Consider the following 13,365-nt stretch of genomic DNA (forward strand, 5'->3'; position numbering starts at 1 on the left):
CTGGCGTACTTGCCATCTTAAAAACACGGCATTCTGTTTTCGAGACAGACGTACCTGGCTCCAAATTCCCTCACGGCCCCGCCTTCCGCCACACGTGTCCTGCCCGCGGCTCCCCATTGGCCTCGGCGTGACTCTGCCCCGGGCATGTCTGGAACATGCCCGGACATGCCCCCCCAACCTGGCGGTCCCCTCCTGCCTTTGGAAAACCCCGGCGGGGGGGAGGGGAAAGGCTCGGGGCCCCGGGACAGCGGGCAATAGCCTTTATTGCACGGAGAGTCGGCGGGGCGGGCGGGGGCGGCGAGAGACTGGCTTTGGGGCTCGGGGCGGGCGGCTGCCGGCTGGCTTTATTGCACGGGGGAGACGGCGGGGGTGGCGGGCGGCGAGAGACTGGCTTTGGGGCTCGGGACGGGCGGCTGCTGGCTGGCTTTATTGCACGGGGGAGACGGCGGGGGCAGCGGGCGGCAAGAGACTGGCTTTGGGGCTCGGGGCAGGTGGCTGCTGGCTGACTTTATTGCACGGGAGAGACGGCGGGGCGGCGGAGCTTTGGGGCTCGGCGCACTTGAGGGGCTTCCCCGTTTGCAAACATGTGTGCTTTTGTCGTTTTTTTCGACACTGAACCGTTCTCCTAAAACGGTTTGTTGTTTTTTAAAAACCCCCGGCGCTTCCTGGAAAACACCGCGGTGCATGCCGGAAGGACGGCCGCTTCCGGCACAGACCGCGCGAGGCATGGCGGGAGGATGGGGAAATGGCGGCACTTCCGGTTTCGCCTGCGCGAGGCATGGCGGGAGGAGGGGGAAATGGCGGCACTTCCGGTTCCGCCCGTGCGAGGCATGACGGGAAGAGGGACACTTCCGGGCGGCGCGCAAGGCATGCCGGGAGGAGGGACAATGACGTCACTTCCGGTTACGCCCGCGCAAGGGATTCTGGGAGGGGCGTGGCCATGACATCACTTCCGGCCCACTCTTTTCCACGGAGGGGCTACCTTCCATAGAAATTTGGTATTTCTAGCATATGTACTAGCATATGTACTATGAAAACCCATACACTGATTTGTATGAAATTCATTGTGATTTTTTCCTTGTAAATGAAGGGGGCTACCTTCCATAGAAATTTGGTATTTCTAGCATACTACTAGCATATGTACTATGAAAACCCATACACTGATTTGTATGAAATTCATTGTGATTTTTTCCTTGTAAATGATCTAACATTTCTGCAAATTTATCCCATTATCATAAAAAAAATAGAGATATAGCTGAGTAGGTTCTTACATTTTTCCTATATTAGATTTAAAAAATGTGATGCTCAGTCATGCTCCAAATCTGGGAACAAATTGGAATGAACTAGTTTTGAACTGACCCTATTTCCTAGAAAACCAGAAAAGCTTCTGGTCCTGATGATTTTCCAACTGAATGTTATAAGATACACATTATTTTTTAATTTTACTTATTTATTTCTGGCTCTGTGTTGCTGGAGGTCTATAACAATGCTTTTTTAAAATAAAGTTCTTCCAACTGTAATTAGACCTATATAGCAGGGACTTTAAAGGTTGGTAAAATTTTCTTTCTTAAATTATTCATCCTGCATAATCTAGTTTCATAAAAGGGGGACAAGCCTCAGACAATATTAGAGTAATATCTTTTAAAAAAATATACATTTTGACAAAACTGGAATTAGCAGTTGTGGTTTGATTGAATGCAGAAAAGGCTTTTTATATGTTGTAGCCGAAATTTAGGAAAGAAGTTAGGGTCAAATATGGCTTTCCCTTTTTTATTAATTGTATTAAAAGGTGATATTACAATCCTTTGGTGACGGCTGTTAAAATGGAATTATTTTTCAATCTATCAAGACATTTTGTGCAACTCCTCATTAAGGTCCTTTACATCTTCTCTTATACTTAGTTTTATACTACAACAATTTGCCTATTTTGGCAGGCAATGGTCTCTGTGGATGATACATTATATTTGATAATTATTAATGTTATTTACCAAAATTTACTGATATGGTACAGAAGTTTGGTAAATTTCATATACAGTACTTCCTGTTGGTTTTATTGTGTCTCTAGAAACTTGGATAAATTGGGTTTTACCTGGTGCCTGAATTCCTTTAAGTACCTTAGAATAATTACCGTATTTTTGAATAGTGTGTTAATGTATATACTGTATTTTTCCGACTATAAGATGATACTTTTTTCTAAAATCGTTACACTAAAAATTGAAGGGCGTCTTATGCAAGGAAGTAAGCCGAGGAGAGAACCGCGCAGTTGCAAAACTGCCCATACTTTGTCTCTGCAAACAGGCTTCCTCCTATCGCTAGCCTCCAATCACGAGTGAAATAGCTTGTCTCTGCAAATAAGATTCCTCCGATCACAAATGAAACTGCCCATACTTTGTCTCTGCAAACAGGCTTCCTCCAATCATGAGCCTTATGTAACTGACGTCAGCTGATGCTGAACAAACCAAACCATGTTGTCTTATACATGTCTTATACATCGGGGCGTCTTATTGATGGAAAAATATGGTATCCCAAGAAAAAAATATCTTTGCAGATGCAAATATTTCAAATTGTTTCTCTCTGGGATTCTCTTTGATTAATTTTGATATCATTAGCTGGTCCAAAATCACCATGAATTTAAGGGGATAGATAAATGTAAAAATGAATATTCAAGACTGATGTATTTGGATTGGTTATGTTAATACTAATAAGATTTTTAAACAGATAAAGAAAACTTTTGTTAGAAAGATAAACCTATATATTCTGTTTGTCCAAATTATGGATACTTTAATGAGGGTTTACCTTTATTGATTTTCAGCTTTATGTCAGACATACTGATTTTAAACCCCATTTTTATGGAGTTCAAGTGATCAAGCTCAAAAACCTCAATGGGCTCAATTAGAAAACTTTTATGTGACCCCTCTGACAACATGGGATTCCCCTTCTAGTAAAAATTCTATTGTAATTTCAGCATTAAAGATTGAAAGGCATGTTTACTAAATGCTGGGCATAAACATAATTTTGATCTTTATTCACATGATGAACCTATATTAATTTTGGAATAATCCCAGTTTGAAAATAACAGGTAAACCCAAGAGGGAATAGTGGGAACCAAACCTGCTATCCAATTTTTAAAGCATTCGATATGCTTTAAAATTTGGATTTTAAGGAATTTGGATTGTCTAAAAATGCAGAATGGCAGTATATCCAATTAAAATATTTTAATTTCACAATTTGGCCAGACTCATTAGCAGCATTTATTACACAAGAAATATTACCAGTTCCTGAAATAAATAAATATGCTAAATCTAAAAGTATCACCCATTTATAAATATTTGTACAGGAAATTAAAGAATATTTTCAAAATAAATATTATTTATTTTGCAAGATCTTTGGAATAAAGATTTGGATTATCCCATATTAAACCAATGGCTGAAGTCTTAAAGAGCATTAAGTATGTTTCTTATAATACTGAAATGAGATTGATTCATCAAAAGATTTTTTTAGGTGTACTGCTGAAACTTTAGAGGGTTGGTTGTCAGCTTCACTATGATGGAAATGTAAAATGATAGAAATAATGCTTATATTTACATGTGATATAGGCTTGCTGTATTATTGTTCCATTTTGGTTTAATATTCATATGTTTGTTAATGTGATGTAACATATTAAATGTGATCTTAGGAAAAGTAAAATATTTAATGATGTGGATGTGAATTATATGCCAAAAATGTGCAATTTATCAATATATAAAGACTTCTGGATTTATTGAGCTTTGAGCATAACAAAAAAGATTATTTTGTTATGACTGAAAGATTTATACCACTTCAGCTTTATAATCTTGAATTGTCAGTACAGTATGTGATAGTTCCCTACTTTTGAACTATCAACAAAATGGAAGGATTAATCTGTATTATTCCATGTGATCAGGATTTAATGCAAGATATTTAAACAGTATGAGTTATATAGTTGTACTTTTCTTAGTCCTTATTTTTTTTCCTTTTTTGTATGTTTGTAATTTTCTTTCCTTTTTATTTTTCTGCAGTAAAGCAATATTTTTTAAAAAATAGATGGCTGAGGCTTTGCTTTTGCTTTTTATTTATTTATGCTAAGGGTTTTGCATCATTCATAACAGCACAACTCTCTCTCTGCCAGTTTCCAACAATATACTTCCTGGAATGTCTTGGGGGCACTGCAGTCAAAGTTAAGACCTTTTACAAAGTCTATCAGCAGTAAGCAGAAGAAAACAGCTCAGCAGTAAATATCTAAGCAATAGTGCATTGGTGTAAAAATGTAATATATACTTTTGCATGAAAGCTATTCAGTAGCAAATTATTCAGTTTGGTACTGAATAATTGAATCTTCCAGGGCAATCCAAAAAGACACACAACTTGCGGGGGGGGGGGCAGGGGGATGTCTTATTCTCCCTACCTCTTCCCCCATATTGTAGTGAGCTCTGTCCTGCAGACCCTTTCCCTGATGCCTTTCCTCCATATAGTGTTACTGACTAGAGTTTAATATGCCAGTTGGTTTTACCATAAACATCTGATGCTTCCTCACTGCGATCCACTGGAAGGTGGTCAAACCAGCTGCCTGACTGCAGAGCCATTGCAGTCACTCCATAGGATATTGTTCTGAGGACCTACACAGAGTGATAACTGTGGAATAGCGGGTAAGTTGCTCAGGAGATGTCTTAGGTGTGATGAAAGGCCACTGTGGGCAGGCGAGGGCGTGGTCCCAGGCTGTTGCTTCAAAAGGCTGCTTCAGTAGGGTCCAGCCTGAAGTCTCTACATAAAATATGAAAGTATGCATACATAAAACTTGGATTTACTTGGACTTAAAAGTGAGATTTGTAACAATATGTTACAATGTAGAGCGTTCAGGCAGCCATGCCCTCTACAGCAATAGTCCACTGTATTCCTCTCTCATTTTTTCAGTCTTTTCCTATACAACAGTCAATTAGGATTCAGTGTCTATTAAACATGGACAACGGTTATTCATTTCTCATTTTAAAACTTTTTTCCTAAATATTTTGAGATAGAAATTTGTCATGCTAGTACTAGACATTAATACTGGACACAACAGTGAGTACATTAAGGAGGTAACCTGACACCAGAGTGCTGAACAGATAAGCAGTTCAACTGTGTGTTGGGGCCAGGAGTGCATGACTGACACTCTCTAATATATACTAAGACACACACATATCCTGTCAGGGCTAATATCAGATGGGGCGTAGTGCAGCTCGAAGGAAGGAAGGAAGGAAGGAAGGAAGGAAGGAAGGAAGGAAGGAAGGAAGGAAGGAAGGAAGGAAGGAAGGAAGGAAACAAGCTAATATTATGATACAATATGTGACAAATGAAGGAATTTACTTTAGGAAGTATTAAACTGACAGTCAAGAAATCATATTGTTTTCTGTATTGTATGTTCTCACAAGTCCAATATTATGAATTCAGAACAAAACAAACTTTGTCCTTGCATTTTGGCCCACATTATTTTGTGTATTCCACAGTCTTTACACATAGAATAATGGAAACTCATATTAAGGCATCTCTCTTTCATTCCTTGTTCTAGGGCCACAAAAATAGGTGTGGTGGTAATACATTTTGAATTAATGCATCTGGCAAATCATTTATATGTCACCTTTCAGGATAACAATCTTCCCAAAGTGGTTTGAAAGCAATAGAAACAATTGAAAATAAACAAGGAAGTTTTAGAATGACTCAATACTAATTTTTTAAAAAAAATTAATTTAAATTTAATTTAGCACCTACATTAAAAAGAGTCTAAGAGGATTATCACAAAATAAAATTAACGTAAAGAAAATAAGGAGACAGGCATTTTATATATATACACATACGACACAGGACATTTGCACACAAACCAACCCTCCCCCTTACCTTGATAAAGATGCTCACAAAACTTTGCAAAAAGTTTCATGTTAGTTTTTTTCTCTCTGTCTCTCTCCTTAATCTCCTCCATTTAGGCCTGTCTGACTTGAGTCTGCTGTTCTTCCTCTTGGCCTCTCCCATCCAAAACCCACTTTGGCACTCCTCATGTTACAGAACTTCTAAGAATCTTGAATGTATTATCAGAGTGAAGGCCCCACATAAGCCAGGAACCTCATCAATCATTTTCTTCTTACCACTTTATTAAAGTATACTCAACACCCACAGGCACCAAATGCTTATAGACAATATACCTACCAGGAACGAAGGAACGAGCAGAAACAGAGAGAGAAAGGACCAGCCAGCTGGCTCTTCTTACCTTTTGGCGAGATAGACCAAAGGCTGTGGGGAATTCCAAAGTGTTCTTTCTACAGAATAGGAGATGAATCACAGAGCCTTCAAGACCTTGGGTCCATCTTTTATACTTCTTTCAGATTGTACTGTACTTCATGATAACTGGGCTGGTTCTCACATTTCATTCCTAGCTCTTTCATTTCCTTCTGCCTGATGTTTTTGGTTCATTTTGCAAGGAAATAAAGCAATAAATGCCCTTGTTTGTTAGTACTAGCCATGAAATCATGATAAATAGACGTTTTCTTTTGTTTCCATTCATCACCTCTAAATGGTGCCAGATGATGGTTACAGTCTGCATTCTTTAGTTCTTTTATCTTTCCTTTTGCTCCTTCATGGATCTGGTCTCAGAGAATATAACAGAAAGATACCTATACAAGGTTATATAGAAAAGATAGAGTGCAACCAGTAAAGATATTAATTATATAGAGAATACAAAAACATATATTTCATATTGCTCACAGATAAAACTTCCATCTTTTTTATCTATGCTACTCAAGTGTGCCAAGTGATGCAAATGCTTTTCTGTCCCTGTGGCCCCCTCTCCTTGTAGCTGCAGGGAAGTGTGCCAACAGGGCACCGTTGCTGCTGGAGAAAACCCTCCTGCTTTCTCCCTTTCACCACGCCATAAGTAGTCTTTCCCTCTTCCTTTAAACTTTGTTTCTCATTCCTTTTATCTCCTTAAACTGTCTTTAGCTCTAGACTAACATTTCTCCCCTCCCCTTATTTTCCATAGCTATTCCTTTCAAGCTAGTGTATTCTGCTTCTTTCCTTTCTCTCTCTCCCCCTTCAAGTCAGTATGTGTGTGTAGATATAAATTTATTATTTGAAATCTCTTCATCTCTTTCTGTGATTTCTTAGGTATCTTGTTCAGCATTTCAAATGGCCTGTGATGACTCTTTACTGTGCAATCAGATACTTAGCACCTAACAACTTCTTTTATTTAAATTTTACATTCTTAACACATACAATTAATGAAACAATCTTTAAATTTAAAGAAAAGCAATTGATAGAAATCAAAACAAAATACGTAAAGGAAAAAGAAAAAAGAAAAAAGAAAAAAACCCAAAAAACTAAGAGAGAAAAAAAGCACCCTATAATCACCTTAATATCTTTAACATTTAGGAGGGCGGAGCTGGCGTCGCGGCGATACGGCGGGCGATCCTGGGCTCCCAGGATTGCAGTCGATATCTCCTCCCCCGGACGGTCCCGATGGACCTAAGCCGTCCCGTAGAGATGGCGATCGCAAAGGGCGCGTCCCGCGGATCTCAGGGACGCCGCAAGTCCCAGATTGATCCCGGGAGAAGCTCTTGAAGCCGGCGGAGGAGAGGCAGCCAAAAATGGCTGCGAAAGCTGGGACAGCTCCAAAGGAAGAAGAAAGAGAGGGGTGTCAACCGGGTGAGATGGACCTTTACTATTCAACTATTCTTAGAGAACACCTTAAGTAACTTAAAGAGACTTTTAAAAGTGAAGAAAAGTGGATCAAGCAGCGAGATTGAGCCTTATAAAAAAAAAAAGGGGGAAAAAATCTTTTCTTTTTAACTTTCCCTTTTTAGTGGAATTGGCAAGATGTTTTTCTTTTAAAAAAATATATTTTTAACTGGACTGGCTTTTTCTCTTCAATACTCAATAACTCTTTATCTTAAGCCTCCTTTTTTTGACTAAGATTTCTTTATTGTTATAAGAAATTTATATTTTTTGATTTTGAAATGGGGAAAGTGGAGTTAAGAGAAAGTAAATGAAAGAAAGTTGCACTGCCATCTAGAGGCTCGACATAGTGCCTTTTTTCTTCCATTGTGACGCATGCTCAAGGACCCTGGGCTTTCTAAAAAGATAGTGGGATGTGCATGTTTATACAGGTGCCATCCGAATAACTATAAACAAGAAAGTGGAGTTGAAAGCGACTTTGAAAATATCAAGATGGAAAGTTTGAGCTAGTCACAAGAGCCTTGATTAGTGGCAGTAGCTCTTTTTTCTGCTAGAAGCTCTGCTTTGCTCTCTATTCCCCCCCTAGTTGGATTTTTAAAGAGACTTAGCTTTTCCCCTCCTCTTCTTTTTTTTTCCTTTTGCTTTTTTTTCTCTTTCTTTTGGCAAGAACAAAGATAAAGAATCCTTTGACTCAATGAAGGTTTATACAAGATAATAGACTATACGAGAAACACAATGTAGAAAAAGATCTTTAAACTATCGAGGATGACTATAAAAAACTGGAAGAAGAGCTGCAGAAATTCCCGCAAAAAAAAGAAAAAAAGATATTAAAGCTAAAATGGACTTAATTAAACGTAAAACGGGATCAATGGAAAAGGAAGAAATAGCACAAGAAATCAGAAACATTAAACAGAATTATTTTGAGGCTTATAAACTGAGAATTAAAAGGGTTAATCAACTGATAAATGAAGAGGGACAGACTTGTTCTTGGCACTGAGGGTGAGAAAAAGATTATACAAGATTATAATGGAAAATTGTACTAAGAGAATGCATAAAAAGAAGAAGTAAAACAATATTGAAAGAAACTACTCCAGATGCCTAAAGAAAAAATGAGGGGAATACAACAATGATGGAACTGACAGAAGCTTCAAAAAGCAGAATGTTTGAAAGGACATTTATTATTGCTTTCTCTTATCCAATAATATAGAAAAAGGAATAAACAGATGTCTTGGGATATTGAATGAAAAGGATGAACTCAAAATTATGCAAGCGCTGGAATAAAGTATAAAACTGAGATATATAGTTAAAAATTGTATTTGATTGTAAATGTTTTAAGAGATTAGACTAAAATTTATACATGGTTGGATATAGTAACATATAGATTTTAAACTAGAGACATTTTTGTTGAAACATGTAGTGAAGAATTAAGTATGTTTTGATAGTGGTTAGAACTGTAACTTTTAAGAATTGGAAGAATGAAAAAGTACCTATGCAGGAGGAAGTTATTGAAAATTATGGAATGTGCAGAGATGAGTTAAATTGAGATTTGAAATTAGAGTAAGAAGATAAGTAATTTTATATGATACGGGATTTGTTTTATTAATGATTGGATGAGAAAATATAGTAACGTAATGGATTAGGAATTTTTACAATAGAAATTTGATATTAATTATTATATATATACACATATAATCGATAGATGAAAATGTATTACTAATCCTATTGAAAGTTAAAATTTCTTGTAATAAATGATTCTATAGACTAGTTATGAATGATTAATAATTGTTAATTGATAAGTATACAAGTATATTTTGAATAGATGATAAGAGAATTTAAGATTATGAAAGGGGCACCAACGAGTTGGTAATTGGTTGACACACGGTATAAAATGGAAGATGTTTTTTTTATGCTTTTCTATGTTCTTGTTTGTTTATGTATGTTTTGTGTTTGTTGTAAAAATAAAAAATTTTATTAAAAAAAAAAAATCTTTAACATTTAAAGATTTTTCCATAAATCTACTTACTGTACTTTTCCATCAATAAGACGCCCCCATGTACAAGACGTCCCCCACTTTTCCAACCCAAATTTAAGAAATCAATATTTTAAAGATAAAGCAGAACACATTTTTATTTAGTAATTAGGTAACATTTACCTGATACACTCAGTGGGAGGAGGTCCAAACCGTCTCTCTGCAGCTCTATTTCCATGCTCTTTTGCATAACTGATTACATTCAATCACTAGTGAAACTGCCGATAGCTTGTCTCTGCAAAAAGACTTCCTCCAATTGGTTTGTTCAGCATCAGCTGACGTCAGTTACATAAGGCTCGTGATTAGAGGAAGTCTGTTTGCAGAGACAGTATGGGCAGTTTCACTCGTGATTGGAGGCTCGTGATTGGAGGAAGCCTGTTTGCAGAGTCAAGCTATTTCACTCGTGATTGGAGGCTAGCAATAGGAGGAAGCCTGTTTGCAGAGACAAAGTATGGGCAGTTTTGCAACCACGCGGTTCTCTCCTTGGCTTACTTCCTTGCATAAGACGCCCTTCAATTTTTAGCGTAAGGATTTTAGAAAAAAGTATCATCTTATAGTCGGAAAAATACGGTATATACATTAACACACTCTTCAAAAATATATTAAATGATAGCATGATCATATAGTAGGATGATTTCATATATGAACCCTCAGATGTTTTATATCTCCAACATAGAAAATCTAATGTCCATCCTTTCAAATACATTCTTTGGGGAGTCCAATACACTAACAATCAACTTTAATCTGTAGCTACCATTTTAACATTTTTAAGGACATGAATCCATTGATGGGACATTATTGGGAGTCCACATCTTTAGTTCATGTTTGAAATATCCCAGAAATGTCCACTTTAAAAATATTCTTGAGCTTTTGATGGAAATATGCTATAGGTTTTAATTCTGCCATGGATTCTACCTAACTTAATTTCTATGCTTCTCAAGACCAACCTGTATTAGTTTGCACCAGATTTACCTACTTCCCAACTCTATTCCAACATATGTAGATAATATATTACACTTATATAGAAATCTTGGTCTATGTTTTATCCTTGAAATATAATATTAAATCTTGTTATTAATCCAGTTCTGCTGTTTTGCAATGAATTTGGCTTCTTGGTCAAGGATAGCCACCTTAAAACTCAGTAACAGAGTTCCCAGGAAGTTTATTGATAGAGTATCCATTAGAAGACATACATTCAGTACTTTTTTTAAAATATATTTTTATTAGATTTTAACAAATAATATCAGGTAACTACATTAACATAAATCCAAGATACATATAGAGAAATAGAAAGAAAGGAAAAAGAAAAACATATAGAAAATACAAAAAAGATCTACTGCAATGAGAATAAAGAGAGAAGTACTGTACATATGAAAATTTGCCATACATATGAAGTATACCAGATTATAGTCTATTGCTATTGAGATAAATCATAAAACCCATCCAGATTTTATAGAATTGTGGTTCTTGCCTCTGATGTCTCATTAATTTGTCTGTGATTTTTTCTAATGTAGCAATTGAAGAGTCCTTGTTAATCCACAAATTAATTATATTATATAATTAATTATATTATCTAGAGTTTTCCAATGTTGCACAATTATTACTTTGGCTGCTAAAATTAAATGAATAATAAGTTCTTTATTTTTAAGCTTATGGTCTGGTCCTGTAAATAAATGCAGTAAGCCTAGCTCTGGGGATCATTCAATTCTTTGATTAGCATTAGTACTTATCTCCCCAAAGGTTTTATGCCAAAAGGATATAACTTTATTGCATGACCACCACAAATGAAAGAATGACCCCCCCCTTTTTTTTGACAACCTCTCCAGCATTTGGAAGAATAATTTTGATATATATGTGTTGATCTAACAGGAGTCCAGTGCCAACGATGTATAATCTTCCTCTGAAATTCTTTCATTGAAGCTGAAGTGAATCCACCCGGTTTCTGTAACTTCTGTCAATTTATCTCTTGTATGGGATTACCAAGATCAGTATCCCAAGCTTCCTTTAAACCATAGGGAGGACCTCCTATTTCTGATTGCAATTTTTTTTTTATCCTCACTCAATTGTTACCGATTCTGTGGCGACTGCCTGGACGAGTCCCTGCAGTTTTCAAGGCAAGGTGTTTTGGAAGTGGTTTGCCACTGCCTCCTTCCTAGAGCAGAGCCCAGCTGGCGAGTGCAGGAGGCGGGGTTTCCGATGCTTCGTGCCTTTTTCGGGTGTGCGTGGCTTCTGTGTTACTGGCAACTGCTCCCCGTATCCCATGCAAGTGCCGCCAGCAATATTGATTGCAATCATTATTGATTGCAATAATAACCTATAAATTTTTGAAATTGTTCCTTTTGATACTTCTAAATAATGAAGTATTAAATTCTCGAAGTTGGTATAGGGCTGTGTTGGTGAAGCTGTAATATTTTTATTACCCAAAACAGATTTGAGTTAATACCAAAAGAGCCATGGTAGTTTATCACCTATTTGTTGCTCAATCTGATCTTTATTGAAATGTTTCCTATTACTATAAAAATAATTTAGTCTATAAAGATTACATTCTTTCAAAAATTTCATTTTAGCCAAACCATAATAATTATCTTGATCAATATATGTTATTTGAGGAGTTAAAGGGGAAGTATCTATCAAAACTCTGTATTTACTGTTCCAAATGTGAAGAATTGTTTTAGTAAAAACATTTTCAATCTGTTTTATTTTAGAAAAATATTTTGAGTGAAAAAACATTGATTTATAAACTTATCTGACTCTAACATAGTTTCAGTTTGAATCCATTGTTTAGAAGAGTTTTCCATAATAAATGGAATCATATGCCCTAACTGTGTTGCTTGATAATATATTAACAAATTGGGCATACCCCAGCCTCACTGTTTCTGAGGTCTATATAAAATCCTTTTATTTACTCTCAGTTTTTGTGCATGAAAGCATAAGCTTTCTATTTTTTCCCCCAATGTCTTAAAGCCTGTTCTGGAATTACCACTGGGAGGCACTGAAATAAAAAGTTAAGCTGTGCAAGAATTTTCATTTTTACCACTGCAATTTGCCCTAAAATATTGAAATGTTTTGAAGCCCAGTTTTCTATTTCTTTGTTTAATTTCTTTCATGCTGTTACATAATTATTTGTAAAAAAAATTAATATATTTAGCAATAGTGATGCCTAAATATTTTAAAGATTTATATACTATTGGAATCCCTAGAACTATGGATATTTCCTTTTGAGGTTTTGGGGATATATGAAAAAACATCAAATGTGATTTATGAAAATTAACAGGTAGTCCTGATACCTCTGCAAATTCCTTTAGCTCCTCCTTAATATAGCTAGCTGAATAAGAAGCATTTGAGAGAGTCAAGGCCATATCATTTGCAAATAGATTTAAAAGATACATTTTATCTTCCCATTTTTATCCCATTAATCTGATTATTGGATCTATGTGCTTTTGCCAGCGCTTCTATAGCTAGGTTGAATAGTAAAGGTGATAAAGGACAACCTTGCTTGGTACCTCTTAAAATCGTGATGGAATCTGAATCATAACTGTTATGTGAGCTTTAGTTGGTCCATAAATATGTTCAATCATCTTACAAAAGCCTGCCCCAAATTTAAATTTAATTAATATTTG

Source organism: Python bivittatus, unplaced genomic scaffold (assembly GCF_059951505.1).
Source record: "Python bivittatus isolate LINGU-HERP-01145 unplaced genomic scaffold, Pbiv_v1 ctg000000_np1212, whole genome shotgun sequence".
Taxonomy (NCBI): Eukaryota; Metazoa; Chordata; class Lepidosauria; order Squamata; family Pythonidae; genus Python; species Python bivittatus.